General features: G+C 41.9%; 1 protein-coding gene across 4 annotated transcripts in view; it reads left to right on the plus strand.

The window, feature by feature from the left end:
* The window catches only part of ADAM23 (ADAM metallopeptidase domain 23), a 243,664-nt gene that overhangs the window by 16,561 nt on the left and 201,682 nt on the right, over window positions 1-25,421 (plus strand). The gene's annotated exons all lie outside the window — the stretch shown is intronic.

Below are 25,421 nucleotides of genomic sequence, written 5' to 3' on the forward strand. Positions count from 1 at the left end.
TGTGCACTTCAGCATGCGCTGACCCTGCTCTGTCACTTTACGTGGCCTACCATTTTGTGGCTGAGTTCCTGTTGTTCCCAAGTTGCTTCCACTTTGTTATAATACCACTAACAGTTGACCATGGAATATTTAGCAGCAAGGAAACTTCACAGATGGACTTATTGCACAGGTGACAACCTATCACGGTACCATGCTTGAACTCAATGAGCTCTTGAAAGCGACCCATTCTTTCACAAATGTTTGTAGAAGCAGTCTGCATGCCTAGGTGCTTGATGTTATACACCTGTGGCCATGGAGGCGATTGGAACACCTGAATCCAATGATTTGAAGGGGTGTCCCAATACTTTTGTCAGTATAGTGTATGTCGTTGTCTAACTGCATGGTGGATTAGCGTTTAGCAAATATGTATTGCAGCACCAAAACACCAACTGCATGGAGTTTGCATGTTCTCCCATTGTTTGTTTAGGTTTCCTTCAGGTACTTTGGTGTCCTTCCACATTCCAAAAAGATGCTGGTAGATATACAGTATGTGCACTTGTCTTCAAAATGGACCTAGTATGTGTATGTATGCATAAGAGATAGGGACTTTGGCTTGTAAACTTATCCAGAGTGGAGACTGAATGTGCAATATGTAAAGCACTTCATAAATTGGTAGCACTATAGAAATTCCTATTATAAATAATAATATCCATAGGAGAATTATTTATAATTTAGACCCTTATGTGTACCAGCAAAGTCTATGTCTTTACTCTGCTTTTTTTCTCAGAGAATAGGTGCAGGAACTCAACCACAGGAGCAGGAGCTACTGCCATCAGGCTAGCACAGTTGTATACATCCCCACTCCCTCCTCTGCTGTCATCGGGATGTGAAGGGCAGGGAGGGTTCTGTTCATGCCCCCGGGAGTGGTGTGCTGTCACTTGTAAACACAGAAGCCGGATTTCTGCATTTGCAAGTGACAGTAGTGAGCAGGAAACAGAGGGCCAATGCCAGAGGTGGGCGAAATCTGTTCCGTCACAATCTGTCTAAAAAGAACCCTGTCTCTATTCATTGCTTTCTAACAACTGTGATGTGTTGATGGTTGTGACTTTCTGAACAGGTTGTAATTGGGCCCCATTATCTACAACCTGTATTCCTGTCTTTGTACATTGGACTTGTGCTTCACACTGCTCTCGCTGCTCATTGTCCCCTCTCTTGTGACAAACTTCCACACTTTATGAGTTGGAAAAGTGGGCCACCCTTTAGCTCAAAATGTGTAATCCAAAGACATGCTCCCTGTCACACCCCCAGTTATGCAACCAATAAAGAAAACAAAAAAGCAAAGAAAGTGATTGGCTAAACCCAAAAGTGCTTTTTTCATCACTATGTCTCCTTTCTACTGAATTTTTAAAACAAAAATATGATAATAAAAAGGTTTTTGTGAAGGCTTAGTTTATTCTTAAGCTGGTTATAAGTTAGTAGGGTTTTATTCAATATTTTTTGTTTAAAGAACATTTGTTCAATTGTATAATCTTTAATGGGGTCAAATCAACATTCGTTTTTGACTAATGAGAAAATTTGATGGAGCAGGAGGGGCATTTTTTTTTGCTGGACCAAATTTTATACGGTGTATGTGGTTATCATTTAGTAAAGTCCATTTGCTTTAAAATTGAATGTTAAAAGCCAACAAATTTTGTACTTGCGCTTGGGGATGGACTCGATGCAGGCTACAACCACATTAAGAATGTCCTGGAACATGCACACCTTGCTTCCCTCAGTAGACCGAGGAAATCCAAATATACTGAATGAGGAAAGAACAAACAGAGGGTGCACAGGCCTAGTGCATTACCATAAAAAATGTTTAATAAGAAATAAAGTAGGTGTTGTACTCACAAATGACAATAAAGTCAAGACACATCATAAAAGAACAGCTGGGTCAACATCGTGCTGAGTAACAGTCCGCAATAGGGAGTGTAGACATCCAATAGGCTGAGGGCTCTGAGGAAGAGGCAAGTCCTCGAAACGCATCAACCTATTGGATTTCTACACTCCCTATTGCGGACTGTTACTCAGCGCGGTGTTGACCCAGCTGTTCTTTTATGACGTGCCTTGACTTTATTGTCGTTTGTGAGTACAACACCTATTTTATTTCTTATTAAACATTTTTTATGGTAATGCGCTAGGCCTGTGCTCCCTCTGTTTGTTCTTTCCTCATTCAAACTTTTGTACTACCAGTACTTTCTAATTACATTTGTCACGCTGTTGAATGTACTGAGGATTTTTGAACACATTTTTGTATGACTTTCCGTATGAATATCTATTGTAATGTATGACCAGCTTAACACTTGGCATTAATTATTGCATTTATTATAGAGATATACACATCTGTTCAAAATGAGGGACAACTGAGGAGGAAAAAGGGACAGAGGAATTAGGTTTAAAAACAGGGACAGTTATGAGGCATGTAAGGAGGCTGCCCTTCCAGCTAAAATTAGGTAAAGGTTCACTTTATTTTACTAGTTAGGGCTATGTCCTGTGACTGGAAGGGTGTTTTGTTGTGGAAGGCATGGGATGACATGGTTTCGGGTTCTAAAACAGTAGTTACAATGGTTGGTTGGAGTGATTCACCTTTGTTTTCCATTGGTCTATAACAGTGCTTCCCAAAGCGGGCGATTCTGCCCACTGGGGAGGCACTAAAACAATCCAAGGGGGTGGTAGCAGAGGATTGAGTATGTTTATCTTCTTTCATCTTTACCCTAGAAGGGGTAGATTTCCGGGGGTATGAGTAATTTAGGTGTCTCTCTCACAGTGGAATAAGGGCTAGTTTACTCTTGTGGCCAGGAAAGGGGAATATACATTTTCCCCTCTCAAGTTGCAAAAGCAGCCAGATGGGGCTGTACACAATGCTTTGTTTCACAGCCACGCCAAAAATTATACCCCTGTGACATTCAGCAGACAATACCGCTGCTGTATGTGACCCATTCAAATGAATGGGGCCAAGCCAACAAACACCCTGGAACCATGTGCAATGCAGGCAGCACAGTGGAGCTGGCTTTTGAGGTTTAAAACGGGGTGAGTAGGCAACATATCACCTTATCACCAGGGTGGCGAGAGCTGTCACATGTGTAAACAAACCTAAGAATTGCTTATTTTTTTAATACCCATTCACAGAATGCAACAGCAATGTATAGCAGAGCAGAGCAGGTCTTGGATGTGCCAACAGCATTTGTCTTGAGGGGCAGAATGTGGTCTGACCCCAGTCTGTGCCCAAATGGGAAGCTTCCAGCATGGATGGGGTGCCCCTACCCTTTCACTGTCCCTGACAGATGGGTGACCTGTCCCTTCATTACCCACATGCGAAATGCACTCCATGCCTGGAAGCCAGGGTCTTAAATAGACTCTGTCTGACCCAAGATGGCTTCCAGAGTCATGTGGAACAACAGCATCCAATTGGATAGCTACCCCAGTGACCCAGGAAACCATAGAGGAACCATGTTCCTGCTGATTTCCTCTCCCTCTGCAATGCTGCTGCAGTTGATCGCCACCTGCAGTGGAGAAAACAGACTGCACCTGCCTACAAACAGGCAGGGAGTTGAGAGGTGACCAAGGTGTATTGCTAAACTGCAGCAGAGAAAGGCTAGGTCACTGTGCTGTCTGTCAGAGCTGGAAAAAATCTGTGAATGGATGGACAGAAATGAAAGATGGAGAAAACAGCTCCCAAGTAATTATTTCAACGTGTATTTAGCGGTTTTCCTTTAAGATGCACACATTTTCATATGCACGTGTGTGAACTCACCCTCGTATCTAAGCAGTATAAAGAACAGGAGAAATAATACCGTGCAGCTGTCAATGTATGCAAAAATGAACAAGTGTTGGTTACTGTATCCAGCATAAGTAAAAGGCTAGCATTAAGGCAGAGGCTGAAACCTGACCCTGACATTTACCAGAAAGGGTGTTTAAGAGTACTTGAGAGCTGATGTGACTTCAGATCTGTTTTAATCAGGTAATAAATCCCCCGTAGCATATACCCATTCTATGCCTGTTCTTTTAAAATCTGCAAGTACAGAAGTGTTGCCAGTACACACCATTGTATAGAGCGTCATGTGGCCAGATATATGGTCTGTAGTGTTTTATATGCCAAAGGTATATTTTTTTGTATTATCCTTTTCAAAGTCTCAGTCATGTACAGAAACATTTCTGAAAAAGGGTTAATATGTATTCTGCCTATAAACCCCCTTTCCCTTGGGAGCATATAAATCTGCAAATACTTGGTTACCCCCAGGAGTTAAGACTGTAAAGTAAATGAATAATGTAGTAGTTACCTGGCTTCACGTTGTATGGCCCCAGGTGCCCGGTGTGCGTGAGACCTTACAAAGTTCAGAGATAGATCCATGATTATAATTAGGACAGATTTTCACTCTAAACAGACACACAATTAAAGTGGAACTACACTACATCTGAGCACCACAAAACAAAAACTCTTTTTAATTAATTTTTAATATTCAAAGAAAACTCACCCTTCCATCCATGTCACCATGCTTTATTTTGCTGAGAAACCACTTCGAAAAACACCCCCTAGCATTTCTGTGGCCATCTTGAGTAGGAGCAGATGATTCATATAGCATGTACTTTCTAGAATCCATCTGCCCTTAGCTCTGGCATGCAGACAGGAGGGTATGCTTAGCTGAAATAACCCCTCCTCCCCTCCTGAAGACTGCTGAGATATGTGGCATCATTTGCTTAGGCCTGGAGACCAGGAAGTAACTACAGAAACCTAAAGAACAAGTAAATACAACATATTTTCCTATGTATTTATTGATGCTATCAACATAAGGATTAAATATAGTAAATGTTGACTGAGAGAGTGAAGTTCCACTTTAAGAAGTAGTCAGGGTCAGGTTTCATTCTGTTGCTGTGCTACTAAAAAGCATCCTGTGGCTTGTACGGTCTTTCTCTACCAGAAGCAAAGAGAAATACCCCAGACTTCTTGGTATTAGAATCATTTGAATTTATTCCCTTTCTCCCACGTGATCACACTGGCCCAGTGCTGTCCTATGGATTGACCCAGTGCTGTCCTATGGAGCTGGAGAGAGAGTCCTTAACCCTGTGTAAGCGTTGACTAGGATATGACTAGCGTATTTATAGCTTCTTCTTGCAGCAAGAAAAGTGGCAGGGAAGTCCACTGAAGGTGAATTTTGGAAGGTGGGGGAGCTGGCTTTACGATGCATCTGATATTTTGCCCTGCATAGGCAAAGAACAATTTCTCTTTAAAAAATAGTCATGGGCATGTTTAAGGCTCTATTCACAGTACTGCGATTTCAGATGTGACTTGAGTTGCACAGAATCACATGGCAATGGAAATCACATTTATTTCAATGGCGCCTGGTCACATCAATGCAAATCAGCAAGGCACAATTTTGGCGACCACCAATCTCAGACATATTCATTGGATTGCCAGACAGAAAAGCGTGATTCGACACTCCAGAGAACACGTCTCCACTGCTCTAGAGCCCAGTGGCAGTGTACTTTACGCCACTGCTTCTGACACTTTGCATTGCACTTGGCGATGTAAGGCTTGGATGCAGCTCCTTGGCCATGGAAACCCATTCCATGAAGCTCTCTATGCACTGTTGTTGTGCTAATCTGAATTAAACACCAAGTTAAGTTTGGAAGTCTTTAGCTATTGACTCTGAAGACAGTTGGCGACTTCTGCGCACTGTACCCTTCAGCATGCGCTGACTTCACTGTATCATTTTACGTAGCCTACCACTTTGTGGCTGAATTTCCGTTGTTCCCAGTTGCTTCCACTTTGTTATAATACCACTAACAGTTGATCGTGGAATATTTAGTAGCAAGAAAATTTCATTGATGGACTTATTGCACAGGTGGCTACCTATCACGGTACCACACTTGAATTCACTGAGCTCCTTAGAGCGACCCATTCTTTCACAAATGTTTGTAGAAGCAGTCTGCATGTTTAAGTGCTTGATTTTATACACCTGTGGCCAGGGGCATAGATAAGGGGGGGCATCTGAACCCCCCAGAGGAGGGTTGCCAACCATCCCTTATAGCAGCCCTCAAAATTTCCATTCGCACGCTCACATTGGGAGAGTGGAAATAAGGTGACCGAGCAGTGCCGGGACTAGGAGTGTGTGGGAAGGGCAGCTGTGGGGGCAGTGACAAGCAGCTATCTCCTGAATGGCTTGCAATGAAGCAGCTGGTATCCGCAGAAGAGAGAGAAGGAGAGGGGACTTCCAGCTGTTTCATTGAAAGTCATACAGGAGATCACTGCTTGTCACTGCCCCCACCACTGCACAGATCATCCCTGAACGTTCCTTTTTCTTTCTGGCCCCTCCCACTGTGTGCTTCTCAGTGCCCAGCCTCTCCCTCCATTCTCTACACCAATAGGAGAAGAGGGGAGAGAGGCTGGATCTGCTCTGCCTCCCCCTGTGCCAGCCCACACTCCAGACTGTGCAGCTACAGAGAATGTGTGGACAAGAAATTGAACGCAGAGCAGCCGACAGCTCTGATGGCTCTTACTGAGCATGTGAGTCCGACCTACCTTCCTTCTTTCCACCTACCCCTCCCTTCCTGCCTTCTACCCACCCTTCCTCCTTTCCACTCACCCTTCCTTCCTTCCATCCACCTCTCCCTTCTTTTCTTCCCCCCTTCCTTCTTTCCTTCCTTCCTTCCTTCCTTCCTTCCTTCCTTCCTTCCTTCCTTCTTTCCTTCCACCCCTCACTTCCTTTCTTCCTACCACCCTCCCTTTCTTCCTCCTCTTCCTTCCTTCCTTCCTTTCCTTCCACCCTCCTTTTTCCACCTCTCTCTTCCACCTCCTCCTTCCTTCCTTGCACCCCTCCTTCCTTCCACCCACGCCTCCCTTCCTTCCTTCCACTCACCCCTCCCTTCCTTCCTACCACCCCTTCCTTCCTTCCTTCCTTCCACCCCTCCCTTCCATCCAACCCTTCCTTCCTTCCACCCTTTCCTTTCTACCTTCCACCCCTCCCTGCCTTTCTTCCATCCCCTCTTTCCTTCCACCCCTCACTTCCTTCTATCCACCCCTCCTTCCTTCCACCCCTCCCTTCCACCTCTCCCTTCATTCCTTTCACCCACCCTTCCCTTCCTTCAGTCCTTCCTTCCTTCCACCCCTTCCTTCCTTCCTTCCGTCCCTCCCTTCCTTCCACCCTCCCCATCCTTCCTTCCACCCCTCCTTCTACCCCTCGCTCCCTGCCTTCCTCCCTGCCTTTCTTCCACCCCTCCCTCCCTTCCATCCTTCTTTCCCACCCCTTCCTTCCTTCCACCCCTCACTTCCTTTCTTCCTTCCACCCTCCCTTCCTTCCACCTCTCTCTTCAACCCCTGCCTTCCATCCTTCCTTCCACCCCTCCCTCCCTGCCTTCCTTCCTTCCACCCCTCCCTCCCTTCCTTCCTTCCCACCCCTCCCTCCCTTCCTTCCACCCCTCCCTCCCTCTCTCCCACCTTTCCTTTTTGCTTTTATCATACTATTCCTTACCAGCTGACCGTATACCCCATGCCCTTCCCTGACCATACCTCTCCAGTGACCTTGATTCCCATCTGTTTTCCTCTTCTCCCCCTTTCTTCATGCTAACACAAATCCTCCTCCCCTTTTTTTTATCCCTGTACAGACCAGGATCTCCTATTTTCACTCATTTTTTTATCTACCCATCCCCCCATCTCCTAGCCACAACCCCCTCTTTTTCCCCTTGTGTCCATGGTTCCCAGTCTCACCCCACCCACAAATTTTATGAAATGGTTAAGGATGCGGACAATTGTGTGATCATGCAACACTTTACCCATATGAGATTTCTATCCTTTTTTTCACACATAGAGGTTTCTTTGGTGGTATTTAATCACTACCATTTTATTTTTTGCTACATTTAAAAAAATACAAAAAAAACCCCATGTTTTTGCTTTGTATCTGTTATAAAATTTTGCAAATAAGTAATCTCTTCATAAATTTAGGTCAAACTGTATTCTGCTACAGAAAATAACTCAAATCAGTGTATAAAGTTCACAAACTATGGTATATATCTGAAAACCAATCATTCCTGACAGCCGATCTCATTTCTTGAGGTCCGAAAACACTAGGACAGTAAAAATCCCCCCCAAATGCCAGGACAGTACAAAGCCCCCCAAATGTCAGGACAGTACAAATCCCCCCCAAATGTCAGGACAGTACAAATACCCCCAAATGTCACAAGACAACATCCCCCCTCAAATGTTAAGACTGTACAAATACCCCCTAAATGTCAGGACAGTACAAACTCCCCAAATCTCAGGACAGTACAAATACCCCCCAATTGTCAGGACAGTACAAATACCCCCAAATGTCTGGACAGTACAAATCCCCCCAAATGTCAGGACAGTACAAATACCCCCAAATGCCACAACAAGACAACCCCCCGTCAAATGCTAAGACAGTATAAATACCCCCTAAATGTCAGGACAGTGCAAACCCCCCAAATGTCAGGACAGTACAAATACCCCCTAAATCTCAGGACAGTACAAACCCCCCAAATCTCAGGACAGTACAAATACCCCCCAATTGTCAGGACAGGACATATCCCCCCAAATGTCAGGACAGTACAAATACCCCCAAATGCCACAACAAGACAACCCCCCGTCAAATGCTAAGACAGTATAAATACCCCCTAAATGTCAGGACAGTACAAACCCCCCAAATGTCAGGACAGTACAAATACCCCCTAAATGTCAGGACAGTACAAACCCCCCAGATCTCAGGACAGTACAAATACCCCCTAATTGTCAGGACCGGACACATTCCCCCAAATGTCAGGACATTACAAATCCCCCAAATGTCAGGACAGTACAAATACCCCCCCCCCCCAATTGCCTTGTAATTTTTTGTTCACAAATGTTATGTACATACTGTCACCAGTGCAGTGCAGCATTATTATATAACTGGTGTGCCAGTGATCAGGGATTCTGACCGGTGACAGCATGTAAAAACAAAACAAAAAAATGTAAATAATTTTTTTACTTTTTTTACAATTTTTTTTAACACACTGTGACCAGAGCAATATACTGTTACCATAATAACATTGTACTACTTTGGGGAAGTGATCAGGATTCTTTCTTTTTATACACATTATGATTGCTTATACCAGTGAATTTCACGGTTATAAGCAACCATTTTTACTGAATGAAATTGATTTGTTCAATGTTTACTATTGTGGCTAGTTGTGATTGGCACTGTCTGTACCATGTGATTGCTGTTAAGAATCACAGAGATCAAAATGATAGTACATAATGGATGGCATGAATGAATGCCATCCATTGTGTATAATTGTCATGGGATTTGATGTGATTGGTCACAGGGAGCACATGGTATCGGCAGTGGCCGCTACACCAATCAGTTATCCGCTGTGTCTGGTATACAGAGTGGGTGAAAGATCTCACGGCAGCGTGGCCCTTTCCAGGAGGACATCATATGACATCCACCAGGAATCGTGAATGTCCCACCCGGTCATCATTTGGCTATAGGCTGAGCAGGAAGTGGTTAATTTTGCCTCTTCACCGCCTGTTTAACTCCAAAAACCTGCACCACAACCGCATGGTGAATGAGTTGCATTTGATGGGTGCTACTGCCTGCCCACTGAGTGCAACATGTGCAACAGCATTTATAGCTGTTGCCCCCGTCAGTTGCCTTTAGAGCTCAAGGGAGAGAAGTTGGTGGGGGAGCAGTAAAAATGCAGCTCAGCTGCAAGCTGACCCCCCCCCCCCTCCCCCAGGAAAAGAAAAATATTTACAGCCCAGCCTGTGGCCATATCCAATGATTTGGAGGGGTGTCCCAATACTTTTGGCATTATAATGTATCTGTAATTATCAGTGTTGTGGGAACACGAGACAGCGTTTACAGCTACCATTTGCACATTTTTTATTATTCACAATAAGTATTTCTTGGGGTTTTTTGGCATTTAACTGGTAAACACAGGAGTTATTTATTCTCTATTTTTATACTAGAACAATGCTACTAGCAGAGGGAGGAATGTATTCAAGCAGCAATCCTATACATCTGTTTTATGATGTGTATCAATTTCTGTTTTTCAGTGCCTTGCAAATGTTCTACTTTTTCTCCAGTTTATCCAAGAGTGCTGCTTTTGTGTATATTCTCTTTGGAAAGCGCTCCTCTCTTAGTAACCATTGTCATTTGGTCAATAGGTGCTGGAAGTTCTCCCCAGTAGGATACACATAGCAATGGAAACAAAATTCAAGTTCTAATTTCACTCTATTATAGCTACTTTACCCTTAACTTGGGTATTTGTGCATATGCAGGTGCTTGTATGCAAATAGTTAAATACACGAATGGTCTAGCTGTCATTTATCTGATAGCGATAGATAGATAGATAGATAGATAGATAGATAGATAGATAGATAGATAGATAGATAGATAGATGCAGTGCTACCCTCTTGAGGTCTGCTGTTTTTCTGGATCCCTCTAAGCTTCGCACAGCCAGGCAACATGCAGTTTCCACTCTTGCATCCACAGTCATTGAACAGTTCATGAGCTTGGTTTTTGTTATTTTAATTAAAGGGTATAACTTGGATAAGGTAATAGGGATTATGAGATTCTCAATTTAACTGAATCAATGCATGTGGAAAATGTCATTCCTATTTACAGAAACAGATCCTGGACTGTTCTTTTCCTTGAAAGAGGTCAGTCATTACAGATCAGTAGCAACTGCCCCCTACGGGCTAGGGACTCTCATCCCCCTCTGAAAGTTAGCTTAGATTGTTGCAACTGCATGCAGAGATATCTCATCTGCCCTGTAGAACTGTTCCCAGCTCCACAGCCTACAGACACTACTAGCCCTCCTGTCTGCTCTGAAGATCTCCCAGGACAAGGATAAAGGTTTGAGCATATCACTGACTATTTAAAGCTTGCTACACTTGGCAGTCTCTCCCCTTTTGATTTCCTGGGTGTGCAGATATAGTCACTCTGTTCTCCTTGCTCCCACTACTCCCAGGCATGGATCCTGTTCAAACCATGATGCTGAATGGATCCTCCCAAGCCCAGCCTGGAGGCCAGCCCCCCTAGACCCAGGGGACCCCTCCCAAGCCACTGATAGCCTCCTCAGCACTCCATCTTCCCCCTTCCCCTTGCCAGCCTGACTCTCCCATATTTATGGGTTGGTCTCACCACTCTACCAGGGGCTCCAAACCTGGGATAAGTTAGGCTCCCAAAAACATGCAGATTAGGTCTCCACCCCTTACACCTACTGGATTCTGGACGTTTTTCCATGGTCCTCCAGAACCAGGTGAAAGAGTCCCAACCTGTTAAGCCATCCAGCGTAACCTGCAGTAACCCGACTCAATTACAGACTCACACAGTTACCATGAATCATACATAGTACATTTATCTAGTAGCACACTAGAGGATGCTACAGATGTAGATAGATAGATAGATAGATTAGTACCGTGAAGGAGATAAGTATTTTTAGACTGATCATTTCTTTGTGAGTGGGCAAACATTCAAAATCAGCAGGGGATCAAATACTTATTTCCTTCACTGTAGATTAGATAGATAGATAGATAGATAGATAGATAGATTAGATTGCAATATTTGCTATCAATTCAATTAGTTCCAAACTATGTATGAATCACTGTATAACTGAAATAACAGTAAATGATATATAAAGTTCATGTTGCCTTTTTCTGTTGCTTGCATTGTTCGCTGATTTCTAGATTGCTTCATCCATTTATTTCTTCTGCACTTGTCTCTCTTTTACACCTTAAATCCATTTAACCAGCAGACATTCTTACCTGACACAAAAAGACATCCATGCATTTAAATTACTTCATGTTCTTCCTGGATGTGTATAATTTTATGCATCAAAGCTTTTGCAGCATTACTGGGTGAAAAATGAAAAAGATCTTTGGAGCGTGCAGCTATCTTAGCATTTTTTTGTTTGTAAAATTAATTTAGGTCTGTCTATAAAAAGAACAGACATGGCACAAAATCCTTCAGATGCTCGTCTTTATAGAGCGATCTTTTTGTCACTGCTGATCAAATGCTGCATGTTGTTGGCAGATACTCTGATGTATATCTTAGGAGGAAAATACATTATTAATAGAGAGAAACTTATGAAAATCTTGAATGTTATTAGATATTCAGGAAAAAATACAGGCATTAATGAATCTGTAGAAATAAATTGTAATAGCCCTATTTAGATCACTTACCAGCGATATTTTGGTTGTAGCTAGAACCAGGATGGCTCAACCCAGCATTGTTTATGGCTCCATGTATTTTCCATGGCCCTTGAAGTGATCCTATTGTTACATAAGGCTTGGGACATGTGGCAGAACTGAGTTCCTTGAGAGGCCAATCAAAAAACACCAGTGTTGCCACATGAAAGAAACAACCGTGGGTCACATGCTCCCCAGTCCCCAGGACTACCGGATATTTTTTCTTCTGGAAACTAAACAAAGTAGCGGAGAGTGAAGATAATATGAGTATGTGCTGCAGTTCAAACTATCCTTAAAGTGAACCTGTTGAATGGCAAAGCATAGTTTTGTCTAAAGAGGGATCTTCATTACTGCTGCAATTCCCAGTTTATTTTTTACTTTTGTAGTTACAAAATTTATCTGGAGAGTGCAACCTATTGCATGATTTTGTACTAGTTCTGGGGGTTGGGTGGGGGGGTATTTTGTGTGTTTGACTTACCCCCCAAAATGTGCCCTTTGAAATACAATATAATTTATATATAAAGTACAGTTATACATGAACCAATTAATGAGCAGGATAGATTACATTGGATTTTTTCTATATTTGGCACCTGAACTCAGGAATAGAATGGTCATGCAGCATGTATGATAGTTCTTATTGTCTCAGGCAGTAAATGGAAGCACAGTCGAGGGGCTGAATGTCCAGACCAAGTGGTTTAGCCATCCCTTTGTAAGGTTTTTTTAAGGTGAACTTGAGGCAGATTAAAAAAAGAAATAAATGTATATATAAAAGATCATTAAATGTATTTTAATTAGGTAGTGTAAATATCCAAATATGACTCCAAAACATATTGTAATCCCTTGTAGAGCAGAAGGGGAAAGAGAAGGGAAAGAACTAGCATGCCCCTCCTTTACATCTCCCTCCCCACAGCATTGCCCTCCCCTACATCTCTCTCAACAGCACTTCCCCACCCCCTCACATCACAAATCCCCCCCAACAGTAGTGTTCTCTGCCCTTTTTCTTATCAACCCCCCCCCCCCCACACACACACAGCACTGACCCCTTCACACCACCCCAGTAGTATACTGTGGGGTATCATCTATGTATCAGTCTATGTATCTGTCTAAACTTAAGAACCACAATCTTACAGTCACATTGACAAGGGAAAACCCTAAGAAAGTTGGTGATTTGTCTTAAAGCTGAATTCCAGGAATTGTAAAAAGTGAAGGAATGCTATGAGCTAAGTCCAAGGAGGTGCATGCCGCCTTGTGAACTTATCACTATTATTTATATCTGACAGGTTTCTGGCTCTGCCGAAGCATGCATTAAGACACTCAGGGCTATGAGAGGATAAAAGCAGACAGAACAGCTAGGCTTACCCTCCCCTCTGTTGCCCATTCACAGATGCTTTATATTTTGTGAATGAGTTCACATAATACAAAGGCTTCTGTGATTGGGCAGCTGGGAGGGCATAACAGCTGCAATGACTCTATGCAGGGACCAGAAGGTCCTGTGTTGGGCTTACAGAACTATAGCAATAGCTGGCTTCCGGGAGTGCAATAAAACTGTCTGACGTAAATAATAAAGATAAGTCCAGGAGATGCCATATAGTTCGTTGGACTTAATTCATAGTGCACCTTCACTTTTTACAAAGGAGCTGAATTCCTGGAGTTCAGCTTTAAAAGTTAGGTCCTCCAAAAAATGAAATGACACCTTGTACACAGAAAAAAACAAGAAGGCAGAAAGATCCACCTACCTGTGATAATGCTACATGAACTTGACAATCCACCACTCACAAAAGTTCAAAGAAAAGGCAGACTTGTCAATAGCCGTGGTTGAGAAGTGGTCGTGGGACCATACCTTCACCGTGGTCACCTACTTTCAGAGTTTTCAGTGGAAGAAAAAACTGTAGGGTTTTTTTTTAATGAGTTGGTCAAGGGTAACCCATGCATTCCATCAGAATTTCTTTTGTTTTAGTGAAAGAAGATGATTTAATTTTATTGTAATGGAGCTGCAGACTATTAAAGTGATATTAAAGGCTTGTGTTTTTTTTTTAAAATAACAAACACATCATACTTACCTGCCCTGCTCTTACCTGCTCTATGGTTTTGCACAGAGCAGCCCCAATCCTCCTCTTCTAAGGTCCCCGCTGAAGCTCCAGGTCCCTCCCTCTTGCCTAGTTCCCTTTATAGCAAGCAGCTTGCTATGGGGGCACACGAGCAGGCTCTGTATGTTCATTCACACATAAAACATGGCTCAGTCCCGCCCCCTGACAAGGGGGAGGGGAGGGATAGACCCAGGAGAGGCTCTGGTCACATCCCTGGATTGGGATGAGACTCAGGTAAGTTTTAGGGGAGCTGGGAGGAAGCTGCACACAGAAGGTTCTTCATGCATAGACTAGAGAAAAGGGATGCGTGGGTGACCAATTATGCACATAGCACCACATCCCTGAAATTGGAAACATAGAGCTAAAAAATGTGGGATTTTAAAGGTGCAAAAGTACAACAGAGAACATGTATTAAAAAGATTTTTACAACTTTTATTAGGCACTATAAAAATATAAATTGATACAAAACTGTTGAAACAGTGATGAAAACTTGGCTGTGTTACTGCGGTTAGGAGAAGTATAAGTTCCCTACATGTTTCGCCCAACAAGGGCTTCCTCAGGGAAAGAAGTATTTCAACCACAGTGTAGTCTACAATTAATGAAAAAATGTACATCAAAATACAATTACAATTAACTTAATTTTGATGTATATTTTTTGGCAGTAACACAGCCACGTTTTCATCACTGTTTCAACAGTATTGTATCAATTTATATTTTTATAGTGACTAATAAAAGTTGTAAAAAATCTTTTTAATACATGTGTTCTGTTGTACGTTTGCACCTTTAAAATCCCACATTTTTTAGCTCTAAATTTTATGCATAGAATGCATGAAGGTAAAAAACCTTTAGCCTTTACAACTACTTTAATGTTTTCTTTGTTCAATCAAACTCCTGGTTGGAACAAGAAACCAATTGCTACAATAAATGTCCTTTATAATTTTAAATGATTCTCTATAAGAGATTGAATTAGACAAAAATATATACTATACAATCTGCAAGCTAATAGAAAACAATTAAAACAATTTCATCCTGATAAAAAAAGAAGACCTACTGGAATATTTAATTTTTTAAAAATCACAGTGTGGGAAACAAAACAGTTGATGGCTTTTGTGTAAGATGTAGACATACCTTAGATCCTTCTGTGAAGTAAATAGCCCATGCTATAGAAAAATCTGCTAAACCAAAATGTATCCAAGAAATTCACCAGCATGTGAAACGGCAAAATCATATTGAGGTCAAGGTCATATGATCTTTAATCTGCTCACTCTTGTCATGGGTTATATGATCTCTCACAAGCTGCTACTTAGGCCTACAACCCCATGCATAGGCCTAAGAAGGACCCATTGTCCTTCAGATGTTGGGGATGACAGGGTTTTTTGAGTCATATTCACTTATTTTAAACTTGTTTACATTTTTCAGTTATTAAAATCTCCTCAATGGGTTACAGATGAAAAAACTGAAAGGGTTATAAACCTCCCTTACTCTATCCAAAATGAAAAAAATAGTTTTCCGAAAGTTTTACTTTAACCACTTACCCTCCTGAGGATTTACCCCCCTTCCTGACCAGGCCATTTTTTTCTGCGGCACAGCGCTGCGTTAGTTTAACTGACAGTTGCGTGGTCATGCAACACTGCACCCAAATAAAATTTATGTCCTTTTTTTCCCACGAATTGAGCTTTCTTTTGGTGGTATTTGATCGCCTGTGCATTTTTTATTTTTTGAGCTATAAAAAAATAAAGGCAAGATAAAGAAAAAAAACACTATTTTTGACTTTTTGCTATTAAACATGTCCAGTAATAAAATGTAAAAAATCAAAATTTCATAATAAATTTAGGCCAAAATGTATTCTGCTGTAAATTAACTGGTTTACGTGAAAGTTATAGCATTTACAAATGGTGGTATATATACTGGGATTTTTATTTTTTATTTTTACTAGTAATGGCAGCGATCAGTGACTTATAGTGACTTATAGCGGGACTGCGGCAGGCATTCTGACACTGGGGGGAACTGACTTGGCATCACTGACATCCCCAGTGACACCAATACAGTGAGCAGTGCTAATAAAAAGCACTGACACTGTACTAATGGCACTGGGCAGGAAGGGGTTAAAATTGGGCGATCAAAGGGTTGTGCCGTTTTACTGTGAGCTGTGTTAGTGCTTTCAACTGTATGTACACTGCTATGCATGGCTCTGCTATGCAGAGCCATGCAAAGCAGTGTGCAGGAGCTGAAAGGGGAGAGAACTGTATTGTTTACATACAGTTCTCTCCCTCCGTTGGTAATGTGCCACGATGTGCCGGAGAGTAATGACCGGCCAGGACACAGTGATTGACAGCTGAGGCCACAAATAGCGGCGCGGGTAGGGCACGCGCAGGACATGCTCGCCCCCATCTGGAAGTGCAAAATCACGTATATACAGTATACTTGATTTTGCGCACCCCTGCCGCCCTGTAGCATTACATTTGCTATAGGGCGACGGGAAAGAGGTTAATAAATAGCAACAAAAACCTGACTTCTACATTGCAGTCAACTGTGGGCTGCATTACTAATGGGGTCTCTGTTGATGGACCTTGGGCTTGTGTCGATAGCATCAGTTTGAAATGTTACCTGGATCATTTAAAATTAATTGACTAATGCATTTTGACCTGCAGTTGACTATCTGACCTGCCTTGGCCCTGCTTCAATGGTTTTGCATTTCCATGCACTTTGTAGGAATGCAAAACCCAGTTGGACAAAACAAAAAAGCCCTTCAACACAATCCTACCACTGAACTGTGTGGCCTGTGTGCAGTGTTAAAGTGATACTAAACAGAGAAGTATTAATTGCCATAATTCATTCATGTAAATCATATATATAATGCTACTATATATTATTATTATTAATATTATTATATATAGGTACCTTATTCCTACAGCGCTATTGTGTGGTCACATGATCTTTCCTTGTTCTTTGGCATCTGATTACTCTGCTGATGTATGCTGACTACAGTATGAGTCTGTGTTTGGCCAGACCTGATTGGAGCTAAGCCAATCACATGGCTAAAAAACCTGTTTCAGAAGAGCAGTTCAAATTAAACTATAATTATGAAAAAACTGGTTTATAGCTCCCAATAAATCTTGATTAGGCTTTTCGCTGCCAGAGCCGATTTTGTGTTTTTTGCTCGCATGTTTAAAAAATAATTTTAGGCCTGCATGAACTCCTGCAAGATTGCATGAACCCCCAAAACATTATTTAATTTCTGAAAGCAGACACCCAAGAGACTAAAAAAGTGGTAGTTGCAATTTTTGTATGTAGCACAATATTACTGAAAAGGTCTAGGAAATGCAAACGTTCACCAAAAAATACACTAAAGTTGATTTTAGGGCACACAAATATATTACATTACCAACTTTTTAAAGAAAATACAAAAGATGAGGTTGTACCAAGTAAACAGATACCCAACATGTCAAACTTTAAATTTATGTGTGTCAGTGAAATGGTGACAAACTTCAGTACCCTATATTTTCTATAAGGCAACGCTTTAAAAGCCCCCTATAGGTCATCCATTTGGAAGAGGTCTGGTGCTAGAAATATTGCTCTCACTCTGGTGTGCATTGAAATATATAACGTGTATCATAATCAATGTTTTTATGCATAGGCGCCCCCGACGCATGTGTTTGTGTTCATTTGTGTGTGTATATATGGGGGTGCTAAACATTTTCTGGGGGAGATCTTATGTGCAGGGGTATAACTTTATTTTTTTTACTATTTAAATTTTTTTTTTCTAGTTAACTTTTTTTTCATTGCAAGTACCCTATATGATGATTTTTTGGTGACAGATTCTATTTAATGAGACATCCAGGGTCTAATAGATCTTGGATGTTTCCCCTGTGCTCCACTGGATCTAATGCAGTACAGATCGCACTGCATCAGATTCTTTCCCGGCCATAATGACTGGTGATACTGACATGAGGACCTGGAAATAACATTTTACACATTGTTTCTGGGTCAGCAACAAGAAGGGGAGGAGAGCAGATGTGTGTCCGCTCTGCTCCCTCCCCTCTGCCTGGTGACACCTGCTATGCTGCCCCCGGGGCCCGAAGATGGCCAAGGGGGGCCTGGGATACATAGCGGAGGGTTACATAGCACACTCCCCTGGTAGACAAAATCATAGATGACTTACACTAGATTTCATTTTGTTTAGACAGCATCTGCATCCAAGACTCTTTTTTTACATTACAAGTATTAGCAATTACATTTAATACTGTATATTTAATACTGATTTACAGTATAATAAAACAAAGCTTTTTTGTGAGTCGCTTACTGAATGCAGTTTAATCCCTTTGTATCACCTGAGGCTAGCCACTTCACTGGGTATATAGACAGATGCAGTTATCTCTCCTACCTCTAGATGGCTCTGTTTCCATTATAATATGGCAAATAGAAATGTGTAATTGGATGTTAGGTCCACTTTTTAGAAAAGTTCCTCCTTAGTGATGTCTTAGGAGTAGTCTGTGTCCATATAAATGGCAGTTAGGAGAGGCCTAGTGTCAGATGGGGCATGGGACCCAAACAGTTTTGCAGGACTGAAATTGAGGAGGCACAGAAGTCAGTAGGAATGGCTGTAGGCATCCTGTCTCCCTTGACCGTCTTCTGCAGGTCCTGTAGCGGGGTGCATAAAGCCTTGTAGGCCAGGCCAGAGTCCACTGATGCGAATAAAGGTTTGGGAACAAGTGAGCCATTGGGGAGTGTGCCTTGCTGATCAGAGCTATGGAAGGGACATTGGTATACTAATAAGGGCACCTTAACCACTTCCCGTCCGGCCCATGTACATAAACGGCCAGGCGGGAGCAGTGCAGAAGCGGGTCGCTATTTATAAACACCCCCCATTCACTGGCTGTGCACGCTTCCTGGGAACACCGATCGCTGTGTGAGGTCCCGATTATGTGATCACTGATTGGCCAATCAGGGATCACATGAATAGTAGTATACAAGATGTCACTTCCTGACATCATTACTTACTACTTGTGAAATCTGTGAATGATCACAGAGGTCACATGGTACAAGGCTATTCACAACAGCCTTGTACCATGTGACAAGCTGTGACCAATCACAGCTCTCACAGTATTTCTCAAAGTATACTTAAATCTATTCAATTTATATACAGTTTTTCACTCATTGTACATTGCTATCATAAAAAGATGTCAAGATAAGTACATCTTTTACAAAAACTGCTGTCCTCAAGTAATTGTACTTTTCCTTGGAGAAGCTCTAGTGGAAGTCTGGGTGGGGGGCTGTTTGCCCCTGACCTATTCCTAATAATATATTTTGGGTTAGTGGCCCTAGATGGTGTTACATCACCATTCAGAGTGGGACCCAGCAGTGGCTGTCAAATTTAGCAAATTATATAGCTACCTCATTCAGACCTATGATCACAGTATATGGCAGAGGCAGTTCATCTATCACTGACTTCCTCTGAGACTCTGAGATGTGAACACATACCAAGAACTACAAAAAAGCTGATTTTTGAATCAGTACATATAATGAACAGAAAAACTTGGTTGTATCCCCCTCCCAAAGCCAAATGTTTGCATTCCTCCCATTAGTAGCTCAGCTTTAAAAGCGTACACTAAAATATAACAAAGCACTTCTGCTATGTGTGGAATGACCCAACATGTGTACTAATTATCATTAACATATGAGGTCCAAATGTAAGCTGACTGCATAGTGTCAGAACATTAAAATCCCCCCAAAACACTCCATCTAAAAAAATGTGACCCCTAAGGTATTTAAGTTAGAGTAAAACATTGGGATCTCTTGTTTTTTTTAAATAATTCTAGTCCAGTCATAAAGTAAAAAATAATAATGCTGTTTTTTGATGGACTATATTTTGAAAAGTCAATGTGGCATTGGTTTAAAACACAATTATTTTAGTATCTTCTGGTATTAGCGATGATACCACACATGCAGATGTTATTAATTGCCAGCACAGTTGATAAAGCACTGGACCTTTGTTGTGCATTTTGGTTTTACCTGGGCAGTTTTTCCATTCCTGGTATTTGATTCTATACTGTGTTTTCAGGCAGCCTGCAGTACTAAAACATTATATTCCATTTAAATAAGTAGATTCTGAAAAGTATTTATTAATGGGTTAGACCAGGGGTCCCCAAACTATGGCCCGCGGGCCTAATCTGGCTTCCTACGATATTTTATCTGGCCCCTGATTTAAGTGGGAACGCTAAGACCACTATAGAGGGGACTTTAATCAGAGCTCTGATGTAATAGGGATCCTGATGTAAGGGGAAATATTAGTGGGGACTCTGAGGGAATCATAATTATTTGGAGTTTCTTTGCTTTGTTTTACCCTTTTTTCTCTTTTGCTAATTAAAAAACTCCCAAGTAAAACCTATTTATTCATTTAAATGTGATTATTTGTGACCTATACAATGTGGCACTCATACTGAAAAGTTTGAAAACCCCTGGGTTAGACTACAAATTATTACCTCTTTATTCCTCAGAGAAATAATTGAAATGAGACCTTACCCTACCCTAATCCTATTGCTATTGCTACCCTAAACCTAGTCTTAGCCTTACCATAACCTTATTATAATTTAACTTTAAGGAAAAGTAAAACTAAGGGTATGCATGAACATGCATGTCAAGCTTATGAAATTTCTTTTAATAAATTATCATAAACAATAACAAAATTCTCTACTAAAATCATTGTTTAAAAAAAAGAACATGCATCTTAAGAAGAAAAGGTAGACCTGCATAAAGGATGGAAATTGTTTCATGAAAAAATTCTGCCCTGCAGATTCAAATTGCAACAGTCATATACGAAAGATCTTTTGTGCAAATGACACAAGGAATGCAAACATTAACATGTAACATTTTACAGTATTACGTTTTTCATTCGTTGAGTTAAAAGCAGTCACATTGCAGCACTACAGTTGAAATAAACAGAATTTATTGAAAATGCTGTAAATGGCTATGTCAAACCCTTAGACAAAGAAATCTTTTTTTTTTCTCCTGAAAGCTCTTTCAGCCATGGGTAGCCAATCCTTACTCTTAACCCTAACAAAAAGCTAACTAAAGAAAACATTGAAGATAAAATGTATTTACACCTTCTAGACCAACATAGTAAACATGAGCAGAGAACCAAGAGGTAGATCAGGTCGTGGATGTTCAGCTTGTGGTAGTTTAGAAGTTAACGTAATCCTTGCTATTCCCTGGACATGGGAACATAGTGGCCCCATCATAATCTGCTCCGTGAGCTGTTTTAAACACATCCCTTCTTTCTCAAACATGCAACATAAACAGCACTGTTACTGATATGCAAAATGTAAGTTTTTGTGAGAAGCCAACAACTAAGCCCTCCAGTCCACCATATCCATTCCTAACCACTGCCCCACCTACTGATGTATGCAGAGAGTGTGGCTGTCATAGGAAGGGCAAGGATGTCTTTAATATGTTGGCTGTGATTGGCTGGCTTTAAATTCTGTCTGCTATGTGGTATGTGAGAAGCAAGGTGGCGGCACCCATTGGGGCAATGATGTGAAAGTGGAAAACCCAAATACTCCTGCGCTTAGGGATGGATTCTATGTCATAGGGATCACACCACGAATGTCTTGGAATATGCACGCCTTGCTGCCCTCAAAGAACCAGGGATTCCAAAAGTACTAATAGAGAAAAACAAAACAGAGGGCGCACCTCTGTTTTGTTTTACCCATTGGGGCAATAACTAGGTCTCATGGGCAGACTACAGCCCCATTTTTGATTACTGTTATGTATCGGTGAGTTGTTTATAAGCTGAATATTTCACATTTGGCAACCATTTCTCTAAACATTGGCAAATTAAAAGATGTATGTAAAGTAGAACTTCACTTTCTCAATCAACATGGACTATTTTGAATCCTATTGCTGCTAGCATTAGCAAATAGATAGGAAAGTATATCATATTTACTTGTTTTAAACAGTTTTTTTTTTAATTTCTTTAGTTACTTCCTAGCTTCCATGCCTATGCAAATGACGTCATACATCCCAGCAGTCTTCGGGAGGGGAGGATCTTAGCTAAGCACACCCCTCCTGTCTGCATGCCTGTGCTAAGGGCAGATAAGGCCCTTAACCAAGATGTCTACGGCCAGATATAATAGGGGGGATTTTCTAAGTGATTTCTCAGCAACATAAAGCATGGGAGTATGGATAAATAAGGGAGTTTGCTTTCAATATTAAAAATAAATGAAATAGTGCTTTTGGTTTGTGGTGCTCAGATACAGTGTAGTTCTGCTTTAAATATGGAGTTGATTGAAATTTGATCTAATATTCAATTAATTAATTAAATGCTGTCTGTGGTTTCTTTTGTAGTGCACAGTGGGGAAACCAATTCCTTAAATTAATTTTAGGCTTCTGTGCATACAAATTTAAATACTGATGGATCGTTCTCTGTATGGAAAGAATTCTTTGTGAAAGAACAAGCAATCTACAGAATGTTTAAACAAATTAGGTGGCTAAAGCCAGTTCATTAAATAGGGTTTCCACTGGAAAACAACTTCAGTGCTTAGCAATGAGGCTGTCTCAAAGTATGCAATTTCTTCTCAGTAAATACTGTGACTTGATTTACCGCTATGTTTTGTTTTGCTTTTCTCTGGTTCAAGTGGGAATACATATGCTATCACAATGACATTATGAAAAATGTGCAAGTTAAAGAATAAGTATAAAAAAAACAAATAATAACAATAATACTTTTCTGGGATATCACAAAAACCTGCCTATTTTCCATTTCAGAGGCAGTATTTTTTTTAAAAAGTTATCTAAAAAATTGCAAATAATATTTTTGAATGTTTTCACTTCTTTACAGTTTTAAGACAACAGGAAGTTGTGATAAAGATGATTTTGCCAACTCCCTTCTGCCAAGTCCTTGTGACTTTTGCCTGCCTTCTTTCTGACGTTTCAGCTCTCTATGATGAAGGTCTCTAGATTTTGCAGATCTTCAAGTATTGCCTATATTTGATCCAGACAGTTTAGTGCCAACAGTGCTGGAAACAGGACAATATTCCACCCGCTGGGCATCAAGATATCCAAGGAATTTTTAGTGTACAGTTTTTGTAAATATCATTCAAAAGACAGGCTGATGCAGTAGTGGAGTTGTTCAGAGACTGTACACTTGTAGAGGAGAACTACACGCAGAACACAGCTGTATAGTCGTGGATGTGGTGAAGACTGTGCTGCACTTCTAGACTATAGCTGCCTGGGTTCTCGGAGCCAACATACCCAAGAAAAACTGCATTTTGTGCCAGGTAATCAAGGTTCTCCTCTGCCATATCACTCCATTGATTATATCCACTTACCTTGCCCCAAGGCAAAGTGGCAGGTGGTCAGCACTGGGCACCCAATTTTAGTGCTGCCCAGGGCAGGACAAGAGCTAAATACACTACTGAATGCATTATGAGCATAACTGCTATCAGAACAGCTGCATCTCATTCCAGTCTGGTATTCTGATCAAATTCAAAAGCAGGAAGATGGAAGATGCCACGTAAATAGATGATAGGTAAAAGTATTTTTTCAATACATTCCTCCTTTTTTTTGTCCTTTTCTGTCTCAGTCTTTACACAAAAAGTTTAAAAAAAAACCATATAGAAAATTGATTAGTTAAGGGTAAGCTTAGAGTATACCTAAACCCAAGAACAACAATTTAATATATAGCAGTTCACCATTCCTTAGATGTGGTCTGGTAAAGAAGATCTTGATTCTCTATTTTCTGGGTTTTTTGTTTAACTCACTTGATGATTCTGCCAGTAACACATTAACTGTACTGAGGTGACAATGCTTACTTACTATTGTGGCGGAACCGTTCCACCTGGGCTTCCTCGTGCGGAGCTATGTGTCACACCCAATGGTCCTCATTTCCGGCAAGTCTTCCAGCATTCTCCCAAGGCAGGTATTATAGCGAAAAACACGAGTCAGAACTTCGTGTAGGGTGAAACTGACAATCTTTATTAAACACAGCTCAGTATATACAACTTCACCCCACCCCCACCAGACAGACTGGCACCAGGTTTTCCCCACCCACAACAAACCATGCAATGCAAGATACCTAGGAACTCTATAGAAGTGAAAGACTACAAGGTCACATTTCCCTAAACAAACAGTGTAGAATGTCTGTGAAACATGTCCAGCTTTACAAAGGGGATAAGAACCAGAACAGAAAGGGCAAAATGGTATCACAAAGGGACAATTCGTCACAAGGCTCCCCCGTTGTGTAACACCCGCCAGACCCGGCGAGACCTTCAAACAGGTCCGCTTGGGGCTGGTCGGTTCGGAGGTTCACTTCTCCAACTTGGCTTGCCGGGACAACCCATCTGCATTGGCATTTTGCTTCCCCGATCGGTACTGGTTGAGTTTCAGCAGGGGTCTCGGTGCCAAAAAGTGGAGACCAGGACTCCCAGATCATTTCCAAGGAGAACCTCAGCTGGCAAGTTCTGCATTACTCAAATTTCAACATCCCTGACCCCGGCCCCCCAATCCAGATGAAGCCTTGCGGTAGGAATCCGGTAGACATGGCCTCCCGCTACCCGTAACGCCACAGATCGCCCGGTCTTGGCCCAGTCTGGTACCAGTTGAGGTTGGACTAGGGTGAGTGTGGCTCCAGTGTCCCGTAATCCTTGGGCCTGACGGCCGTTAACATGGACAACCTGTTGGTGGTGTCGGCGATTGTCCGGGGTGGCAGCCTGGAGAGGGTTAGCCTCATGAAAGACCCCGATGTCCTCATCCTCGGTGGTAAAATTCCTCCATGAAGAGGCGGTGTCACTCGGGTGGTCCTGTAGAGAGTAGGCAGAGGCTCGGCCATAGGGAGTGGTAGGTCGTTTGGAAGTGCCCCGAGGGGGTTGGCTGCTCTGGAGCCTTGGTGGATTCCGTGGGCAATGAATGCGGATGTGCCCTGTTTGGTTGCAGCCATAACAGCGTGGGCCAGACCACTTTGGGTCAGAAGGTGTGGGTGGTCTGAGGCATTCTCGGGTGACCAGAGTGGGCACCACTGGTTGTGGACGAGGTGCAGGGGGAAGGGTGGGCTCTGTTAGCCTCCTGTTGTCCAGGTACTCATCTGCCCAGTGACTAGCGTCGGCTAAGGTTAGGGGGTGTTTGTCCCGGACCCAATG

This window comes from Staurois parvus, unplaced genomic scaffold (genome assembly GCF_062004578.1).
Source record: "Staurois parvus isolate SC_StPar_1 unplaced genomic scaffold, SC_StPar_1.0 ptg000011l, whole genome shotgun sequence".
Classification (NCBI taxonomy): Eukaryota; Metazoa; Chordata; class Amphibia; order Anura; family Ranidae; genus Staurois; species Staurois parvus.